The sequence below is a fragment of the Episyrphus balteatus genome, chromosome 4 (genome assembly GCF_945859705.1).
Source record: "Episyrphus balteatus chromosome 4, idEpiBalt1.1, whole genome shotgun sequence".
NCBI lineage: Eukaryota > Metazoa > Arthropoda > Insecta > Diptera > Syrphidae > Episyrphus > Episyrphus balteatus.
Window position 1 is genome coordinate 61,858,743 of NC_079137.1, and position 22,193 is coordinate 61,880,935.

Sequence of the window (22,193 nt, forward strand, 5' to 3'; positions counted from 1 at the left end):
CGGTACCTGCCATAGAACCGCTTTTTTTCAAATCGAATTTTCTGCAAAACTACTTATTGTATTTCAACGAAATTTTTTATACAAAAGCATTTATATAATTTAAACATAAGCCAAAAATAAAATTTTGAAAAAAATAATTTTTGGATTTTTAAAAAAATTTTGAAATTTTTTTTTTTGAAAAATCAATTTTTTGAAAACGGGACATTGAATTTTTTTGAAGTTTTGTTTTTAGATGTTGATTAGTGATTTCTACAAAATGGCATACCAATTTTATTTTTAAACTTTTTTTTCAAAAAATTATTTATAAAAAATTAGTTTTTTAAAAAACGGCTCTAACGATTTTGAAAATTTTTTTTCTAATAATAAGGTAATATCTTCCGAACGTTGTCAAAATTTGTTTGTCAAAAATGGGCACCAATCTGTCAGGTCTGCCTTTAATTTTTATATTTCAATCGCAGTAAACAGGAAATTTGTTTTTGTTTTAATTTATAAAATGTCGTTTGAAAAAATTATAAATTAAAAAATAACAAATTTTCTTTGTGTTTCGTCGCGGAAGATGGTGAATAATTGTTAAAAAATTAGTGGTATGCGTGGTTTTGCGGTTTTTGTGCGTTTTTCGTCGGTAATTAAAGAAATAAGAATTTCGGTAGCTGACATTGGTCGCCAAATTATCATATTTTGACAATTGTGGGGCCAAGCAAGCTTCTAATACTCAATAATGATGAAATTTGACGATGTTTGGATCTTCATATCTTCATAATCAATTTGAGATTCTACCACCAAACAAAAATATTTACACTAATTACAAAAAATCATTATTAATTGCTCTTATAACCAACCATTTAGAAACAATTAAAAAACTACTTAATAAACTAAAAACTCTTTTTTTTATCTAATTTATCTAGCAGCTTTTTTTTAACCCCCAGGAACAAATGATGCAATTCTTGAGATGGACTCCACTCTGCAAGTTTGATGATGCTACCTCACGTGATCGCCACCAAACAAAAACAAGTTTACTCTAAAAAAAAATATATGAAATAATAAAAAAGCCAAAAAAAAAAAAACATAAAATAAGTGGAGGCTCATGTCAAGACCAAAAAGACCTAAAGTTCGCAAAGTATGTATACTCGTAGTTTAAGAAAGATACTGGGGATGCATACTGGATATGACCGCCTGCATCTTTGCCAGCTACTGTGTACTTTTTTTGTTGAAAGATAAACAAGAAATAACAAAAATACAGGGTGTTTTTTTTTTTCATAGACACAAAAATGAAATTTAATGGAACTGTAGTTAAAAAAGAAAAAGAAGTAGAAGAAGAAGAAGACTAAGAAGAAGAAGAAGAAGAAGAAGAAGAAGAAGAAGAAGAAGAAGAAGAAGAAGAAGAAGAAGAAGAAGAAGAAGAAGAAGAAGAAGAAGAAGAAGAAGAAGAAGAAGAAGAAGAAGAAGAAGAAGAAGAAGAAGAAGAAGAAGAAGAAGAAGAAGAAGAAGAAGAAGAAGAAGAAGAAGAAGAAGAAGAAGAGGAAGAAGAAGAAGACGAAGAAGAAGACGAAGAAGAAGAAGAAGACGAAGAAGAAGACGAAGAAGAAGACGAAGAAGAAGAAGAAGAAGAAGAAGAAGAAGAAGAAGAAGAAGAAGAAGAAGAAGAAGAAGAAGAAGAAGAAGAAGAAGAAGAAGAAGAAGAAGAAGAAGAAGAAGACGAAGAAGAAGAAGAAGAAGACGAAGAAGAAGAAGTAAAAGAAGTCAGAGGAGACGCAAAACGAAGTACAAAAGAAATACATGAAAAATATGCACATTGTTGAGACTCAAACGGGGCACAAAGGACGGATTCATCCAAGATGATTCACTGGATTTTCAATATTCCAAATAGAATCACCCTGTATCATATTTTTGTTTAGTTTTTTGTACCATAAGATGTTTCGTGTGTATCTTTGTTTTGGTTGCATCTTTCTTCGACTCTTTTATTGCACAGCGTGATTCATTAGTCGTGCCTCGTATTATTCACAAATGGCACACATGAAGTGGTTCTTTGCTTTGGTTTTCTTGGACGTCGACTTTAAGGACACGGACATACTTCGTACTCGTAGTCATCGTCATTTTCATCCTCGTCGTCGTCGTTCATTCGAGGCTTGTTGAAGAGAGGCACTTAAAGTTAGCTAAAGCAAAAGAGACTAATAAACAATCAACTAGAGAGCAAAAAAAAAAATTAAATAAAAATATAAAATTAAAAAAAAAGAAAAAAGAAAAAAATCTTAACGTAGTACGATGACTACTATTAGTAGTTATGTATTTTTTTTTGTAGGCTCTTCTTGTACAATTTACAGAAACACGTGGTAATGGTAGGTCGTTGAGAGGGTTTTTTTCTGCTATCTTCAGAGTTCTTCAGCCCCAAGTATGGATGGTAAGTGTGTAATGTGGTAGCCCATGATTGTAGGCAGATGGTACAATACAATTAGTCTATGTGATGTAATTTATCTTGTTCCTGTATATGAGTTGCAAGGATTTGTTTTATCTTTCTTTCTTTTTTTGTTTGTGTTCTTTTCTTCGTTTGGAGGACTCAGTGGGAGCAACTTGTTGAAGTTGGTTGGTTTGTTATAGATATCTGTCAAGTCAACGTGATTTGCTTTGTAAGTTTAACGACAAATCTTTCAACCGTACAGATAAGGAGTAAAAGTAGGTATAAACTTAAAGGAGCAAAAAAAAGAAGAGGTTTTAACTATTGAGGGAGGTGGTTCCGTAGTTAGTCTTTTGTAAATTTCCTTTTTCAGTTTGAGTTATCTTGTAATTTTTTAACTTTTTTATCAAATCGTACTAGAAGCTCACTATGTGGTCATATCCTACTTGAACTATTTTTTTACAAAGTGAACACTACGGGATTTTATCTGTCAACATACAAAAAAAGAGAAATAGAATTATTTTCATTCTAAAAAAACAATCTCAAGTAGTTTTCGCTTTGTTTGATGATTTTTCTATCAGAGATTATAGCCAATTTGAGATGACCAAACTAAGAGACTGATGAGTTATGAGTATATGATTCACAAATCCACTTCGAATATACCTTGTTTTATAGTTTTTCTCTAATTCTTTAATTGGTATATCAATGTCTCTAGAAAAAAATTGCTTTTTATGTTCACTCGGGAAATTGATTTATATTTCTTGATTTGATTTTGATTTTATTTTTTAAAGTTTAATTGGAAACGCATCATCGTTTTACTTTGTTTTCGCCAGCTTCAAATAAATAGAAAACAAAAAAATATACAGAATAAAATCGTGTTAACACACAAGGATGGAAATTGTATCTACTTTTTCATTTTTGGTCAACAAGATATGTTATTTTTTTGTTGAACAAAACAAAAAAATATCAATCCGTAGTTTGGATTGAATTGAAACGTGATCTTAAATCACGCATGTAACTTTTGTCATGTTCTTTGGATTGAACTTTGAACATGATTTTCGCTTTGTATCTTGTTATTGAGCTAACGCCTTGTTAACACTTAAATGGTATGTTGGAAATGTTATATATTATTTTATTTGATTTAATTTTGTTCCTCCATTCATATTATAAGGTATCAAATTATTTTAATAAATATTTCATTAAATTTTTCTAAAAAGGGAAAAAAGTTATTAAAGTTTTTGAAAAATTCGAATTTTAGATTTTTTAAAAAATATATCTATATCGTTTTTTTTCTTGGAAAATCATTTTTTTTTTAAACATTTTTTTCATTTAAGAAATAATTTTTTTGAAAACGACTTCACAAATATTTTTTTTTTCTAAAATTTCTTTGTTGTTAAAAAACTTAAAAGAATGCGTCGGTAAAAGATTAAGGCTACTTTAAAAATGTTTTTCTTGCTTAAAAAAAATTTAAAAAAAAGAAAAGCTCTACCGATTTCAAAAAAAATAAAATGCACGACTGGGGTCGCACGTACTTGCTCTTGCAGTTCAAAGCACTTTTATGTTAGTCTTCTTGTAGATTTTAAAAGCTGGATCTAAATTTAAAAAAAATGCACGACTGGGTCGCACGAACTTGCTCTTAGAGGTAAAGTTGCTTAAATTTTTAAGACTTTTTATATAGAAATTTGGAAAAAAAATAAAATTTATTTAAAAAAAAAATAAAATAAAATCTGAAATCAAATTGCCTCACAAAACAAGTATGCAGTTTTGATTGATATATTAAGATGCATTTTTAGAAAAAAAATTTTCAAAATTGTTAGAGCCGTTTTTTAAAAAACTAATTTTTTATAAATAATTTTTTGTAAAAAAAGTTTAAAAATAAAATTGGTACGTCATTTTTTAGAAATCACTAATCAACATCTAAAAACAAAATTTCAAAGAAATTCAATGTCCCGTTTTCGAAAATTTGAATTTTCAAAAAAAAAAAAATTTCAAAATTTTATTTATGGTTTATATTGTTATTATATAAGTGCTTCTTCATAAAAAGTTTCGTAGAAATCGAATAAGCGGTTTCGGAGATAATCGGATTTAAAAAAAAAAACGGTTCTATGGCAGGTACCGTTAATAATGATTTTCAAAAAAAATTTTTTTCATTAGAAGATATACCTTAACTTAAAATTAGCATTTGAATTTTTTAAACAAAATCGTTAGAGCCGTTTTTGAGATATTTCAATTTTACTAAAATCGGTATTTGACAAGTACCGTTATTTTTGGACAAAATTATTTTCTTTAAACAATATTGATTGAAGAATATGTATGAATTGTGACAAATAAGGTCCTACTTATGATTAAAAAAGAATGCTTTGACCGTTATTAACGGATTGGTAATCTTGGAACTGTTTTTTTTTTAATGTTTGAATTTTTCGTAAATTTTTTGTACAGAAATATTTAATTATAATTTGAATAGGTATTATACATGTTTTAAGAAATTAAAAAAATTTGATAAGCAATTTTTTTTTTTTTAATTTTGAAAAACAATTTTTCAAAAACAGACCAATGGATTTTTTTTTTTATACTTTGTTTTAATGTGTAGATTTATACTTCTTTTTTATAGACATGTTATTATTTTTTACTTACCGAAAACAGCAAAGCTAGAAGGAAGTTTTTTTGTTTGACACTATTAAAGTACGTACATGTATGAATGTGTTCACCTGTTTAAAAACACTGTGATACAAAATAAAAAAAAAATACACCCGAGAAATTACAAAGTGTAGGCTGTTTGTATGGTCAAATAATGCATAAAAATATTTTTGTTATATTTTTGGAACCCTCCATTTTTTTTTTAAAACTTACAAAAAACCATTTTTACAGACTTTACGATGTAATCTATCAATATCTCAGTCATTTTTTTTAACAATTCTCAATATGTTATATGTTTTTGGAAAGAGGATTTCCAGACCTTTTGAATGATGTATATAAGTCTATTGTTTAAACAAATTAAGTCTATGTTTTTAACCCATAAATCTTGAAAAAGTGATTTTTTCCTCAATTATTTCAATTTCATCCATATTTTATTGCAAAATAAATCAAACAAAAAAATAAAGTAAGGTTATATTCTGAAAGAATATACATTTATGCACAAATTTGCGTATTTTTTTCTTTTTATTGAATTTGACCAAAACTGCGGAATCTATGCTACTTTTTCGTAAATAGAATATGTGGCTTTTCATGATGTGAATAATTGCAAGGTGCACAATAGGGTGTTCGTTATTTTAAAATAATAAGAATTTCTATGCTCCTAGGAGCTAGGATCTTATATGGTTAGAAAAAAACTAAAAAAAATATTCCCCATGTTTCAAGTCTCTAACTTAATTCTAACCCGTGCCGCCAAGCGGTTGAAGTTTTTTATGGGAATAACATGGGGTTTCTTGGATCAATTTTAAATTCCAGCCAAACCATTCGTTCAAAAAATTTAAAACTTTACAGACTCAAATTTAATAAGTGTAGCTATCATGTGAATATTTTTCAGATTTTCAATTGTTTTAATTTTAGAGATTTAGCTTGGTAAAAAAAGTAATTTTTTTCAGACTTTTTCAAAAATCGCTTTTTACACGTTTAATGCAAAAAAATTAAAAAAACATACATTTTTATTCACAAATAAGCATAGCATGTATATTTAAAATGCATATTCAATTCATTGTTATATAAAAAATTAGTTGTGTATTCATTCTTCATCTCATTTAAGAAAAAGTACTGCAGTAAATAAATAAAAAACTAGTTAATTATATAACTTTGAATTGAATATAAATTTTAAATATACATACTACGCTTATTTTTGCATTATTTTCGCAAAAAAAAATTTTGGATGGTCATAAGTTGCGCCAACTTAAAAACTATCAATTTTGTAAATTTTTAATATTTAACGAGTTCTTAAATTTCTTCCAACTCCAATATAATTTTTAATTTTTCAAAAAAAAAAAAAAAAAAAAAAAATAATCAATTTTTTTTGTTAACCTTTGAATAATCCAGTAAAGTCCTTCTTTACGTACACTAAAGTACCAAATTAAGTCAAGGTTTCTCTTCAATATTTTCCCATATATATTTTGTCAAAAGTGTTTAGCTATTTCTAGTACCTAATGAGATTAATGTCAACACCATGAAATAGCCCAAGCTGTTGACAAACTAAGCTAATTAAAACAATCTAAGAACTCACAATCACCCGTCAGATAAAAATAAATTAATGTACATAAATCGCAAAAATAAAAACTTTAATTAACACGTATGATCATTATTTATCTCCTGCAGTCTTAAAGTCTATATAAACCCCACCCACATCTAACTATCCAAAAGTATAATAGTAGCATTCAACCAGTCATAAGAAAACTCACCAGACCAAGAGCCACCATCCGCAGTAAAATGAAATTGAAAATGAAAAAAAAAAAATCCCATGTCAACAAACAATAATTATACAAACGATGAACGAATTATGCCAATTAATACCAATAACTTTTTTTTTTTTCTAAATTGAACAATTTAAAAAAATTGTTCATTATGGTGAAATTATAACATGAACTTCTTTTTTTTTCATATTTTTTTTTTTGTGTTGTTTTCCAACTATTTTCTAAACAACGCAACGACAACAGAGACGCTAACATCAAGTCAAGACACATTCAAGTCACTCGCTCGTGCCACGATCTCGAGATATAAATCCGCTGCTGCTACCCGCTACCGTCAAAACCTATAAGAACCCGCTCAAGTGTCCAAACATTGCTCTGCGCTATGGTGTATCTATAAGATACTTACAACCCAAAAACTGGCCCAGCAGCTTTATAAGCTATAAGATTCTTGTTGTATATTTGAACGTTAACGTTGTCTTGCAGCAAGCAGCTTATAGAACACAGTCGGTACTTAAATATTCTAGTTTTTTTTATCATGAGCGTCTCAGGGGGTATAATTTCGCCTTCAAACAGACAAAAAAAAAAAATAAGAAAAAATTAACTCCGCGTGTAAAAGGTGACATTGTCAATTGATTTATACCTCCATCGGATGAAAGTACCTGCCGATTATAATAACTCAATGTCTCAAGACATGAGGTACAACAGCAACATGAAAAAAAGTAAATACAGAGAAGCCTAATGGTGCATGGCGCCCTGGACAAGATCCCTCTTCTTCTTTGGTCGTACCACTCACTCTCAGGTAGGTTAATCTACAGATCCTAGAATCATTATCTCACTTCCGTACTCGCCCCAGGGCACAGAGAGAAGATAACTTTGTATACGGTTGCCTATAGGGAGTCCCTATATACTTAACTATTAACGTTTTGGACCTGGACGTGCTGTGCAAACCAGGTCCAGGAAAATAAAAACAAAAAAATAACAAAAAAGCAAAACAAAACAAAAACTGGATAGGAAAATACTATGAAAAATATAAACGATCTTTTTTCAAATGTGGAAACCAACTTTAGCGCGGGATTTTACTAAAAGGTGAATTTCACCAGTTCGGAGTATATAAAAATGAAAATATTAAAATTAAGGTGACCATTCACTTGTAATGAGTCATATTTGGTGCGTTTCAAAATTTTAAAAGAGATCTGTGGACTTTTGCACTAACTTCAGTTCAGAAAAAAAGAGTTGCCAGGTGTCTTAAAAAAAAAATTACCTAATAATAATAATAAAAAAACCTTCTTGTATTACTTATACTAGTTTACAAGTGCAAGTGGGTACAAGAGAGTTGCCAACAGTCATATTAAAAAATTTTGAAAAAAAAACCTAAAAAAAAAAAGACCTACAAAATAATTTATTAGAGAAAAGGCTGAAATTTTGCCATAAACTTGGTCTAATTGCAGTGTTTATTGGTATATCAAAGAAACTTAATCTAAAGAAGTGTTAGTAAAGTAATAAAGTTACCAGAGGTATAAAATTATAAAAAAGACAGTAGCCATAAAAAAAAACTAGGTCATGTACAAATATTATAAAGGTACAGAAATAGGCAAAGGTGATCCGAAGTGGTTGCCAAAGGTCAAAAGACTTGAAATCTTAACCCTAATAAATAATTTTTATTATCCAAAATATAAATTAGAGCGTATTTAGCGTAACAGAGTTGCCAATAGCCACTTGATATTTTTGTTTTTATATTAAAAGAAATAAATAAACCTGTTACGTACACGGAGAAAAATAGACCACATAAAATTAAGCAGATCACACCTTAAATTAAGCGGATTTCTGCTTGGTTTTTTGCTAAGATGACGGTTAAAAATTCTGGAGTATTTTTTAATACACCTTATTAAAGCAATTTTAAATACAAAAAATATTACATTTTAATACATAATTCCAAAATATTTAAATTATTATTATTAATCTTTTTTTTGTATTAAATTTCAATATTTAAATTATGTTTACAATTTGTAATGCAAAAATTATTAGAAAATAACCACCTTGGGTTAAATTCTAATCTTGTATGATTTTTAACACCGCTGTATTAGATTTTAATGTTTTTGTATTACATTTAAATATATTGTATTACAGTTAAATATAATTGTATTACATTTTAATATAATTGTATTAAAATATAAAACAAACTTATTTAAAACTAATATAAAAGGTATTAAATTGTAATACAAGATTATTAAATTTTAATCAAACTACAGCCGCAGCCATTTAAAAAAAAATTTAAAATTTAGAAAAAAATCGATGTTTGTGGTACATTGAAAAAAAATTTTAATTAAAAATTGTAAATTTGTACTAATTTGAAGGCGCTTTGTATTTTTTCGAGGCAAAATGCATACATTGCAACTGAATTTTGATCTGCAATAATGTTTTAAATGCCACAGTTTGTGAAACAGATAAAATAGAGACATTAAATATCACCATTATTATATTATTTATGATTAATATTTATTTTTAGTAATTAATTGTGGAAAAAGAATACATCTTATTATTTTTAAATATATTTGGTATTGAATTGAAATATTTTTGTATTATCTTTTAATAAAATTCTTATTAGAAATTAATACAAAAACATTCAATTTTAATATGCATTACTTGAAATTTAATACATTTGGTACTAAATTCCAATATAAATTGTATTATTTTTTAATACAACTATATTAAATTTTAATACATTTTGTATTAACAAAAAAAATTTAATACATATTTGTCATGTATTAAATTTTAATACATTTCTGTATTGTAACCCAAAAAGTATTTAAAAATACTCCAGAAATTTTAACCGTGTTAATATGCAATTCTATATAAATTTTCATTATTTCGATTTCCTTTAAATTCTTGGATATTTGAGGATTTGATCCCATTTATTTATGCAATTCTTGAAATTTAATAAATTTGGTATTAAATTCTAATATAAACTGAATAATTTTTTAATACAACTATATTAAGTTTTAATACATTTTGTGCGATTGGCTACGATGCCAGAGGTCCGGGTTCGATTCCCAGCCTCCACAACCTACAGTAAAAATATAAAATTACCAATAAAAATTAAAAGAAATGTTTGAATAAAAACTAAAAAAAAGTTAAAAAATTGTTTGGAAGTGAAATACGCGGATAAGAACCAACCTTATATGCATATAGGTGTATGTTCGAAAATATTTATAAGGCTGCATTTACGCTCCTGTAATATAAAGAACAAAAAAATCGTTAAAAAGTCGTTAAAAAATTATATAATCGAAATTTCAAAAACACACAGGTATGCCATTGACAAATATCACTTTTATAAAATCTACTACATATGTAAAATTTTGTATGACCTACAAAATTGTTTGAAAGAGTGTTAAACATATTCCATTTCAGCTCAAAAATGCAACAATTTACATTAATCGGTTAGATTTCTCATTAAAAAAAAGTTACTCATACACCACAGTGTACCAAAAAATATTCAGATTTCTTGAATTTTGTGCTCTAGTATTTAAATGGAGATTTAAGGTTCAATAGAGTTTAAGTTCTGCTACTACAAATTTCAAAGAACGCAAATCAAAATTTCAAAGAATTCAAATGTTTTCGCTTTGCCAAATTATTATTTTACATTTTCCGCTGTGGTATTTATAAAAAATAATTCTTCATGTAGAAAAAACTTAAAATGGAAAAGAGCATGAGGTTTGTATTTTTCAATTAAGATAGATTTAAAAAAATCATTTCAAAGAAATGATGCACAATCAAATCAAACTTGTGAAATTCATATTAACCTCAATGCATATCCACAGCTTACGCAGTTGTGTTGTGATTGCAGCCAAAAACAACAAAACATCAGCAAACTGCCAAAGTGCATAGACTCTGACTTGAGTGAGTGAGTACTATGTTGGTTGGTCATACGACATACAGCGGTATGACGACGGACGTGCACAGATATTGCAGTTACCAGAAAGTACTCCAGCTCGAGTACGAGTACCATGTGTGCACCTATTTCCTTGAACCGCACGACTTAGCGTACTATCTGGTATATTTATACTCTACGCCAGTAGCGTAAGTTAACGTAAAGACCATCTCTTCATACTTTTCCCCACTCCTTCGGATTCGAACGTAAGTCAAAACGCGAAAACGCAAGTGTTCAAAAGTTTTTTTTTTCCATTTTTTTTTTCTTTATGTTTTGTCAGTTTTTAAGGTGGAGTTGGTTTCTTTGTAGCCAGTTTGTTGTTGTTGGACGTAGTAAAAAAGAACTCGTTTGACAACCCTCTACTAACCCAGCCAAATGGATCTTGTTCCGTCCGTTCGATCCTGCTCTATGTGCATTTTTTGTTTTATATTGTTTGTATGTTTTTTTGTTCTTTTCTAATCCAGTGTATAAGAGCGAGATAAAACAACAACAAATCGAAAACAGGTCATTGCCTTAATGGATTTTAACAAAAAAAAAAATCAACCAAACGTTAAAGATTTAAGCAAACAGAAAAGAAGAGTAGGAAGAGAAGGAGTTCAACAAGAAAAAAAAAATATATTAAAACGAATTATTACTCGACTGAGAAATATAAATAATACAACAAAAAAAAATATAAAAAAATAAAGAGTAAATAATAATAACTGGAAGAAGACACTTTTATGCCCTGAAAATACGAAAAAAAAAAAGAAAAGTGGACTTTATTTTTTTTTTGTTACTTACCTTCTTTCATTCGTCTTATTTTGAGAAGTTTTATAGAAAGAGAAGAAGAATTATGGCCAAATGTTTTTTTTTTTCTAGAGATAATAAGATTGATGTCAAAATTGGATTTTTAAGTCAAATCTAGGCTTTATATTTTTAACCCTCGAAATATAAAATAATCCTGTTAATTATATAAAAATGTCCCCAGTTTAGTATCCATAGGTTTACTGAACTTCTGAAAACTGAAAGTTTTAAAAATAGGAAATTGGAAAAAAAAAACTCAAAAATCCCAAAAATCCAATAGGATTCAGTAGATACTGGAATTAAAAGCCAAAAACTTCAAAAATGGGATGGCAAAAAAAACATGAAACCTCAAAAATCCAAGAATTTAAATTAAATCGAATTGTTGAAAATTTAGGTATACTAAATTGCATATTTAATAAAGTAAAACTTTTTTCTTTATTCTGAAAATTCGAAGTTTTGTGTTTTCCGAATTTTGGTCCTTGAGAGCAACTTGGTCAAATTTTTAAATAAAATTGGATAAATATAAAAAAGAAATTAATTCTAATTAGGTTAAAAAAAGGGATCGGGTCAAAATTCTGGCTTCAAAATTCTGCTTTTCAAAATTCTGCTTTTTTAACGAAAATTCTGTTTTTCAAAATTCTGCTTTTTTTCTATTCTGCTTTTCAAAATTCTGCTTTTTAAAATTCTGCTTTTCAAAATTCTGCCAGCATAATACTTGAACAAAAAAAATTCTGCCAATTCTGCTTTTTTTTATGGCATATGCGCTGACTAAAGAAAAATACACCTCATTAATGTAATTCAACATTGGTACTTTCCTAAATTTTTTTTGAGTAAGTGTCGCAAATATTTTTTAAAATGCAAAGACTGACTTTCTTGCAAATAAAATCTATAACTTATTGGAACAGATGTTGTTTGATACAAGATATTCCTTTTCTTATTCAAATTTTTGAATATTCATCTTTATTTGACAAATAAAAAATTTGAATTATTTTCGGAAATGTTTAGTATTAAAAACCTTTTCTTAATATTTTCAAATTTATTCATTTATAAAACAAAAATTAATATGCACTCAAGGAATGCAAATTATGTAGGTAAGTTATCAAATAAGCAGATCATTTTTCAAGAAGATGATTTTACAAAATTTAGCAAAAAATTAAAAAAGGGTTTGGAAAATGTTAAAAAGCGCGCGCTTTTTAACATTTTCCAAACCCTTTTTTAATTTTTTGCAGAATTTTGAAAAACAGAATTTTGAAAAGCAGAATTTTGAAAGCAGAATTTTGTAAAGCAGAATTTTGGAAGCAGAATTTTGACAAAAGAATTTTGACCCCGGCAGAATTTTGACCCCAACCCTTAAAAAAAACATGAAAATCCGCAAAAAAAAACTAACATTTTGGAATAAAAGTTTTTTTTTGACGGGAATAAAAGTGATTTGGAAAAATGTTGAATAAAGCCAAAATCTAGAATGTAAAAAATTCTGAAGTTCAGAATTCCATAAACTGAATGTCCACATCTATGAAATCTTCAACCTTGAAAATCGAAAATGCGAAATCCTTAAATTTCGATTTTCAAAATGCTTATTTGAAATCTCAAAATCGAAACCTACCTACTCTTAAATATTTAAGATTTTTGGGATGTCAACATCGAAATTTTCTGAAATTGGGATTTCAGGTGCGTTGGATTTCAAGACAGTAAGAAAAATGAAAATATTCTGAAAAAAATCAGAAAAATGTTTGAAACCAAAATCTCGAAAACTCCAAAATCCCGAAAAAAGTTGGTTTTCGAAATCGGAATTTGGAAAACTTATGTTTCATTAAACAGACTTTGGCTTTCTTAAAAATTTCCTGAAACCCTACATGCCAAAATTCAAATTTGGTAACAATTTTTTGAGTTGCAAATAATATTAGGAATCTAAGTTATCGAAATATTTCAAAACTTCAAAAATAAAGTGGAAAACTGAAAGATTTCGGGGTGAGAATATTCAAAACCCAGACCCAAAAAACCTTATATCATAGAAAATAAGGTCCTAAAATCTAAAATAAAATTTTCAATTTTTTTTTTCTATTAAGAACTAATTTCTAAAGCCAAGAAAAAAATCGTCAGCTGTCAAATTCAAGTGTTTTCGGAATATCGAAATTTTGGTTATTTTTTATTACTAGCTTTCAAAGTTTTGAACTATAAGCTTTCGTATTCTTACGAAAAATTAACAAACGGTTTAAAATGCCTAGCAAGACAATATCCGAAAATATTAAATATTTATTTAGAAAAACTGCTGTAATTATAATCACAGCTTCCTATCAATTTTCGGAAAAGAATCTGCATAAAAGCTAAGTAAACAAGATATCGTCGCCTGAGAATTGTTTTGTCGTATACGCCAATTTTGGAATTTTGGGAAATCGCATTTTAAGGTTTGAGCTTCTATAAAAAAAAAACTGGCCGATAGATTTTTTTCAATTTTTAATAGAATATTTTGTGCGATATCTTCTTTATATTTATGTTGTCAAAATTGTCACATCTAATTTGGCTTTCAAATTATCGGGGTTTTTACCCAAAATCAGTTTGTCGTAAACGCCACCAAAATCAACTTTTTTTCCATCCCATACACGTACGACAAAGTAGGCGCACGTACGACATTCCAATACCAAGACATAAATAAAAAAGTAAATTTTCAATTTTCACAGTTCGTTTTTATTTATTAATTAAACATTTAAAAAATAGTTTCTTATTACATAGTAGTAAAATAAATAGATTAAAAACAAAGAATAAAACAATAAATATGACCATAAACATGAAAAAAAAATAAAACAAAAAAAAATTTAACAAAAACTAAAAGCCATTCTATGACTATGAAACATGAAAGAAACAACAAATAAAACAATAAAACCGCGACTTTTTTTCACTTCAAGACAGCGCTCTTGAACCAAGCGCCGCCCGCGACCGACGGTCGACTTGTTGTTCTTTTGTGCTCGATACAAGATCAATAAGTGATAAGTGTACAGCAATAAAACAATAAAACAGCGACCTTTTTTTCGCGAAGAACAATGGCGCCTTAAAAAAATAATTTTCGACCAGCAGGTGTTTTTGCGAGCGGGTGCAATAACAAAACTCACAGCAACCCTTTTTCGCTTCGTTCACGACAGCGCGCGTGAACAAAGAGGCGACTTGTTGATCTTGTGTGATCGATACAAGAGCAATAAAACAATAAAACAGCGAAATTTTTTCACTTCACTTCGTTGAAGACAGCGCTCGTGAACGAAGCGACAAGATCAATAAGTGTACAAAAATAAAACAATAAAACCGCAACCTTTTTTCACTTCTTTTGAGACTTGTCGACTTGTTGATCTTGTGTTTTTGATAGAAGATCAACAAGTGTACACATTTATGAGCCACACCCACTTCCATATTGTGTCAGATCGGTTCTTGCAACCGAGGATGAGGTCAAGATACTTGCGGCAGGAACAAACGACAAGAACCATTAATTAAACACAACATTTGAGATGTCTCTGAAATGCACTTTTTTCTTCCTTGCACCTCTAGGAATAAAGCAAAACCTCAAGTAGCGCAGAGCTTAATGCAGCCCATAGTTTTTAAAGTCGTTGTCCCTATAGCACATGAAGTCCTTATTTTCAATAAATACTTTTCTAGTAGGTATATTATATCTGTTTATATTCTATTTCGGATATATACCTACTTTTACATACATGTAAGAAAAAACAATTTTAAAATTTCTTTCGAAATTTTCTACCTATCGGTTTTGTACGACGTACGACAAACCAATACTGAAGAAAAAAAAGCTGAAAAATACATAGAATTTTTGTCGTAAACGCCAAAAGTTGTCGCTTACGACAAACCAACGCTAATCCAATGCTTATTTTGTGGATATACGACAAAATGCACACTAACTATCTCAGTAACCGTAAACGATAGGACAAATCTGATAACAGAAATGAAAAGAGAACGTTCTAAAACCTATTACTACATATCCAGTTTAAAAAAGTGCATTTTGGCGTTTACGACAAAACAACTCTCGGGCGACGATATGTAAAACTTAGAATTTCGTGACAATAATTTCCCAAAAATCCAAATTCCAAACTCTTGGATTTCAGTTATAAATAGAGATTAAAGAGACCTTTATTTTGATGTATCACTCGAAGGATTTATAGAAAATTTTTGAAAATACCTCTTTTTTAGGCAAGGGGTACCCCTTGGAATTTTTCGAAAATCTGAAAAAAAAATAGGTTTTTAATTTTTTTAACGCCTGTTCACTACTGTCAACTCACATCTGTAAACCAAAACTTGTTTCAAGACTTAAATCCGACAAAATGTGATTCCAAATGTAAGAAAAACCAATATTTGGTTTGCAATAACACAGCAACCAGACCTCCAAGAAAGGAGATGACCCATTTTTCTATGGAGCCTGGGCCCAGGGCGTACACCAACGAGACTAATATCAAATGAAAGCTTATATTGAGCTCTGTTAGTGAGCCAAATATTTCCAAAATTGGTTTTGGGGATTTCGACATATTTAAGTCTGAAGTTGGTAACAAAAAAAATCAGAAAAATCGGATGCTATGAAGATTTGTTTCGAAAAAATCCGAATTTTCTGATTTTTTCGTCCCCAACTTCAGACTCAAATATCTTGAAATCCCCAAAACCAATTTTTAAAATATTTGGCGCACTAATATAGCTCAATATAAGCTTTTATTTGATACTAGTCTCGTCAGTGTACGCCCTGGGCCCAAAACTGGGTCATGTCCTGATAAAATGATTAAAAAAGGTTTGAGAGTTTCGAGCACGGATTTCAAAGTTTTCCTTTCACGGTCATACGAAGTAAATGCCAGAAGTAAATGTCCAATCAGTAAGAGATCCACAAGAACCGCGCATGTAAATAGAAAAAAAAAAAAAAACAACTCGTTGCACTGTCTTCTCCTCTTGCATAGGGTCATTTCCTACAACTGGACGATGATGATGATGATGACGACAAGCTCCGTCGTGCTCGTGCGTCGTTGTCTTCTTTATCCCATCCAAAAGCATATCGGTCTCGACTGCGACTCGAATTCAACTCGAATCCCTTCAGAAAGACGCGACCAAAGCCAATAGCACAGCAAAACGTTTGTGGATTTATATTTACAACTTTGGAACACATGTGTTTGCCTGTCGTTATGCAGTTGAAGATTATTTCTTACTAAAAAACAAATAAACATAGTGATGGGCACTTTTGAGTTCTCGACGATGTTGTTGTTGTTTGCTATTTTATTAGTTAGGTTTGTTAGAAAACAAGAACAAAAAATATACGACGCTTAGTTTGCTTAGGTGCAACTTTGAGCATAAAGAGTGTAATGTGTGTTTTGTGTGCGTAACGTACAAAAAAAGAAGTATATTCTTTAGTGTTTGCTATGATTTTTATGATTTTTTGCGCTTCTTTGCTTTATTTCAGTTAGTTAGAACTCTTGTACACAAACTAGAAAACTAATGTTGTGATATTTGACCAAGTTTATTAGTTTAAAGAGTTTCAGATCATCGAGATCTCATAAAATGGTTAATTCTAGAACAAGTTGGTGTTTGCTACTAGCTGGAAGTAGTTGCTCAGGAATATAGGAATAGCTATAATTGAATGTTTTTAGTATGCATAAAAAACAGAATGCAAATAGGATTAGGTGGCAAGTTTAACGATGCAATTTAATTATTATTGACGATGGAAGATTTCAAGATTATAAATTAGCTTCGTGGAAATGAGAGATAAATGGGTATATTAACTTTCAGGAAGAATATTAGAATAATTGGTAGAGAAACATGCAAATAAATTGGATGTGTTTTCTTCTCAATTATCATTAGGAATTGTATTTCAAAGAAAATGATTTATTTAAGAAGTAGGTTTTTTTAGCATTTCTTAGACAAAAAGTTAAAGATTAAGTCATTGAATTAGATAAACATTAAGGCGTTTACGGCAGATCATGGTTTTTTTTTCAAATTTACTTCAACCTATATTAATTTAATGAGAAAAAAAAAATTTAAGCATTTACTCGGATATTGTCTACACAAAACACTAATTACGGTAGAAAGTTTCTGCAGTTAAATTATAAAAAAAAACCTTACACCATTGGATCACTGCACAAAAAGTTATTTTTTCGAAGAAGACTGACTAACAAGAATAACAAGAACATTGTAACTTTAGGAGAGAAAAAATTCATCACTAGTTATAACGGTTTTTCTGAAAAGTGGCCTGCTACTGGAGACGGCTGAGATTAGGCAACTCTACCTTAACCACTTTGTTGAAGGTTCACCCCTCAACAGTTCCGCTATCCTTAAAAAAGAGGTTGTCTGTAAAGCCGGTTTACGGACGATGATTTTACGTGATAATGTCGTAAGAAAACAGGTTGTGTGCTTTTAAAATGAGCCATTTGAAGGGTTTATTTTTTTCAAACAATCATAATTTACAAGAAAAAGCTAAAAGAAATACCTTTTTTCTTTTCTCATTATATTAATTTTTTTTTATTTTCAAAGCTCACAAAAAAAATTATACCATTAAAAAGCCAAATATTTCTTCTAAATAATAAAACCATTTTTAAATTTTTACAATGAGCAAAAAGTATTAAAATAAAATTTTTTAAAACAATCATTTTCATCAAAAAAAGCAAAGAAAACATGTAAATTTATCTTTTCACGCTATTAAATCCATTTTTTTTAACAATCTATAAAAATTTTTACACCATCTGAAAGCTTATTGTCTTAGCTAAAAATATATATATAGATCAGGTCTATGAGACATCTACAAAAAGAGCTAGAATTTTTTAAACTCGATGAAATTTCATCAAAAAAAGCAAAAAAACATTTATTTTTATGTTCTCATGGTATTAAATGAATTTTTTCCCTAACAACCTATAAAAAATTTTATACCATGTGAAAGCTTATTGTTTCACCTTTCAATTGACGTATCAATCTCATTTCAAAGATGCCTACAAGAGAAGTTAGAATTTTTTAAAGTCAACCATGTCGAATTTCAAAACTAAGATTACGGTACTTCCCACACTGGTGGCTGTTCATGGCGCAACAGATCTCCATCCACTGGTGGTATGATGTTTTTCGCAAGTTTCTTGATTTAACATTGTGTGGCTTGTAGTTAGTCTAGCGTTATGTGTGATATACCAATTGAAAGGTAATTGTATCAGGATGCTCATAAATGTTTAATCACATTTCTGTCTGCTCTTGGTAAAAACTTATAACCTGTTGAATTCTAAAATTTTATTTTACCGTTATCTCAAAATTGTGTTCACGAAAATGATATACACGTATAGTCGTAGCCATGGTCTATCATTACTCCATATATAATATTCCTCTATCTATTAAAGAAAAAAAGGTAAAAATAAAAAACGATGAAAATCGGTTAAAAACGGCCAAAAAACCTGTTTTTTAAAAACTTATTTTTCTCCGTATTCAGTCAAAACTCTTTTAAGGATTCCAATTTTTTGCACATGTAAGCGCATTTATCAGACCTACATGTCCCATATAACTTGAGATTTTTTGAATGCTCCAAAAAAAAGCTAATAATCAAAAACTACCCAAAAATACCCCTAAAAAAGTAGGTATTTTTCAAAAATTCATATTTCGAAACGCAGAGTGTTGGAAAAAAATCCGTATGAAACGCCTAATTTTTGTTCTTTCATATTTCACCTGGCACCTTTAGAATTGTCAAAAAAAATTTCCCCTATCCATAATCAACATTTTGTCATACCCACAACACCTGATCAACGTTCAAACAAAACGTTATAGCGGAGTTCCAGAATTTTTTAGAATTTTTTCTTAAATGCAGTTATCCTTAAATCAGTCTCCTCTATCTATAAAAAAAATCAACTCTCTACGACCACGCGTTTAGATTTTAGCCCAAATTTCATCTTTCCGTTTTACCCCTGTTTACCCTATTAAATAACGGAATTTTTAAAAGATGGCCAATGTCGTGTCGAAGATGAATTTTTGAGACGTTTGGAACTCCATCAAAATTTATTACAAAATTTTTAACATATATGTAGGTAGTTGGCACTTGGCAATAATGTAACTATAAATAAAAAAAGTCCATTTCTGTAATTGGAAAGGTGTCGTAATTGTTGCTCATAAAGAAATAATCAAGAAATAATGATAAAATTATATCACAGCACTTATGTAAATTATGTTTTATCATTTTGTGAAATTGTGAGTATGACTGCACTTTGTTTTCAAAATTTTCAAAGTTGTTTCTATTAAATTTTAATAGTTATACCAAACTTGAAATTCAAATACCTCTCTGATATTAACTAAGCAAAAGTTCTAACTTATAACTGTTTTAAGAAGAAGGTTCTATTAAAAAAAAAAAGCTGACAGCCTTTTCCAAATCTTTACATAAATTTCCTTTTTTGTACAAAATTTCAATTTCAATTTTTGTTCAGAAAATGGCAATGCAAATAAAATTTGACACCAAAGAGAATGAGAGGCACCACTGTGTAATCCTCTGTTGTTTATTCAGATTCTGAAAAAAGTAAAACTTTATTCTGCTTTAAGATATTCTGTTAGAAAATAAGAGGGCATTTTTCTTTAGCCAATTTTGTTCAGGGCTTGAAATATTATGGCAAATAGGTAAACTAGCTATGAGTCACAATGGGCTTTAAATATAACATTTTTAATCAAAAAGACTTAAGTTACCAAGACAGGACAGTATTATTAACCTGTACTCATTCGATTTTAGGCGAAAAAAAGTGGTGCCAAAACCGATTAATCCTATTTCTGTGCCTATACTGAAAGACCTTAGCTATTTAATAAATCTTCCAGAACAAATTAACAACTACTGGGTCTCTCTGCTTATTTCATTTGATTTGTTCTTAATTCCTTAATAGTTCCTTCGAGTTTTTTTATTTCTTGCAAACAATTTAAATCATCAAAAGCAAACAATCTTGTCACTTTTTTTAACTTCACGTTCAATGTTCAAAAGGGTTTCGCAATTCCCCCCAGTTTAGCCTTGATAGAATTTCCATGCATAAAGCAATTAACTTTTCTTGCATTGCAATCTTATAGCTCGTGTGGGGTCCAATCGGAGTCGCAGCAAAAAAACCAAAAAAAAAAATAGGAAATCAACTCTTTATAAGCGGCGGGGGCATATAACAACAAAGTAGCATCATTGTCACAGCGCAGCACAAACAAAGTAGATATAAACTGACCACAGTTGTTGTGTGTCTTGATGTGGCTTGTTGACTTCTAAGGCCAAGTGCAATTAACATCTAAAAGTCTTTGCTTTACCACACAACAAAAAAAAAAAAAAAAAAAAAAAAAACCACAAAAAAACGACAAAAAAAAACGTCAAATCGTTCTTTCGTTTGTTTTTATTTTACTACAGTCACCAAACCGATAGAGTTAAAGTAGAACCAACAATGGGCAACTACATACGAAACAGAGTGTAATCATTGTATGATATTTAAAAAGCATCATTATGCAATCCTCTCCTGCCGTTAATTGGATTCCGAAGACTTATTGCCATTGCAACCAGAAATTATCAATCTGCTTCTGCTGTTGGCTGGAACACGTGGGTCTTGTTCTGACCACGGCAATGCACAGCAAAAAAAAATGGAAGGCTATATGATGGCAAGAGCTAGCTTCGTCTTCGTCTCTATTCCCCTGGTCAATATAATTGCAAATAATTATTAGCACCAGTCATGCGCGACTGTGTGTACATATTGCATCCATCGCAAGATCCAAGATCTCCACGACGACCGACGATGGCAGCGCGCACACGGGGACAATGAATAACTTGCCACTGTCTGTCATATACGCGCAGTGCAGTGTTCCAAGTGCGCGCCACCGCAATTTAGTGGTTTGAGCTCTGACTTTGCGAAGCCTGAGTTCTTTATAAGTTTTTTTTTTTGCGATGACGAGCGAGACGGGTTTTTACTACGACGCAACCAAAAACCAAACAACTGATTCTGGACACTTCCAATGGAAATGCCAAAGCTGAAGCAGAGAATTTGTACTGCCATCAGATTGGATATCGGGACGGGAGCGTTCATTATTATTTGGTGGCACTTGCGCGCCTGAGGGCTATATCTTTTTTTTTTTATTCGTTATTAATTGCACTCTGTATGACGCTTGCTCCTAAAGATACCTACTCAAGCTCAAAATCATATATAAAAGTGCAAATCAAATGGTTTGGCACAAGTGGGCATTGGGTATTCTGAGCAGTGGTTATAGGAAGGTAATCAACGATGTTAAACTAACTGCGACGCTGCATAAAATTATGATTTTTCATAAATCGTTATGGCGGAAAAGTATGATGGTGGGTTTGAGCTGTCCTGATGAATTGTACGGATTTATTTCATATGGGAATCATAGTTTAATTGCGATTTTTTAATTTGTGCTGCCAAGAGTTTGGTATATTTTAAAAATGACAATGGTTGGAACGTAATGAATTAAACAGTAGAAACTTTTTATTACAACATTTAAGACACAGAGGCTCTAACGATTTTCAAAAAAATGTTATGCGAAAAATAGAACTAACTACAAGTTAAGTATTTTATTAAATCAAACAAAAAATTTAATTTGTACATGAAGGACCAAAAGAATCTATATACAAATATTTCGGCAGAAGATATCAGGACCAAAGATGTAAAAATATACATGAAAAAAAAAAATGCATTTGAAATTTCAAAATATGTACATTGTACCTATTTATTAGAAATAA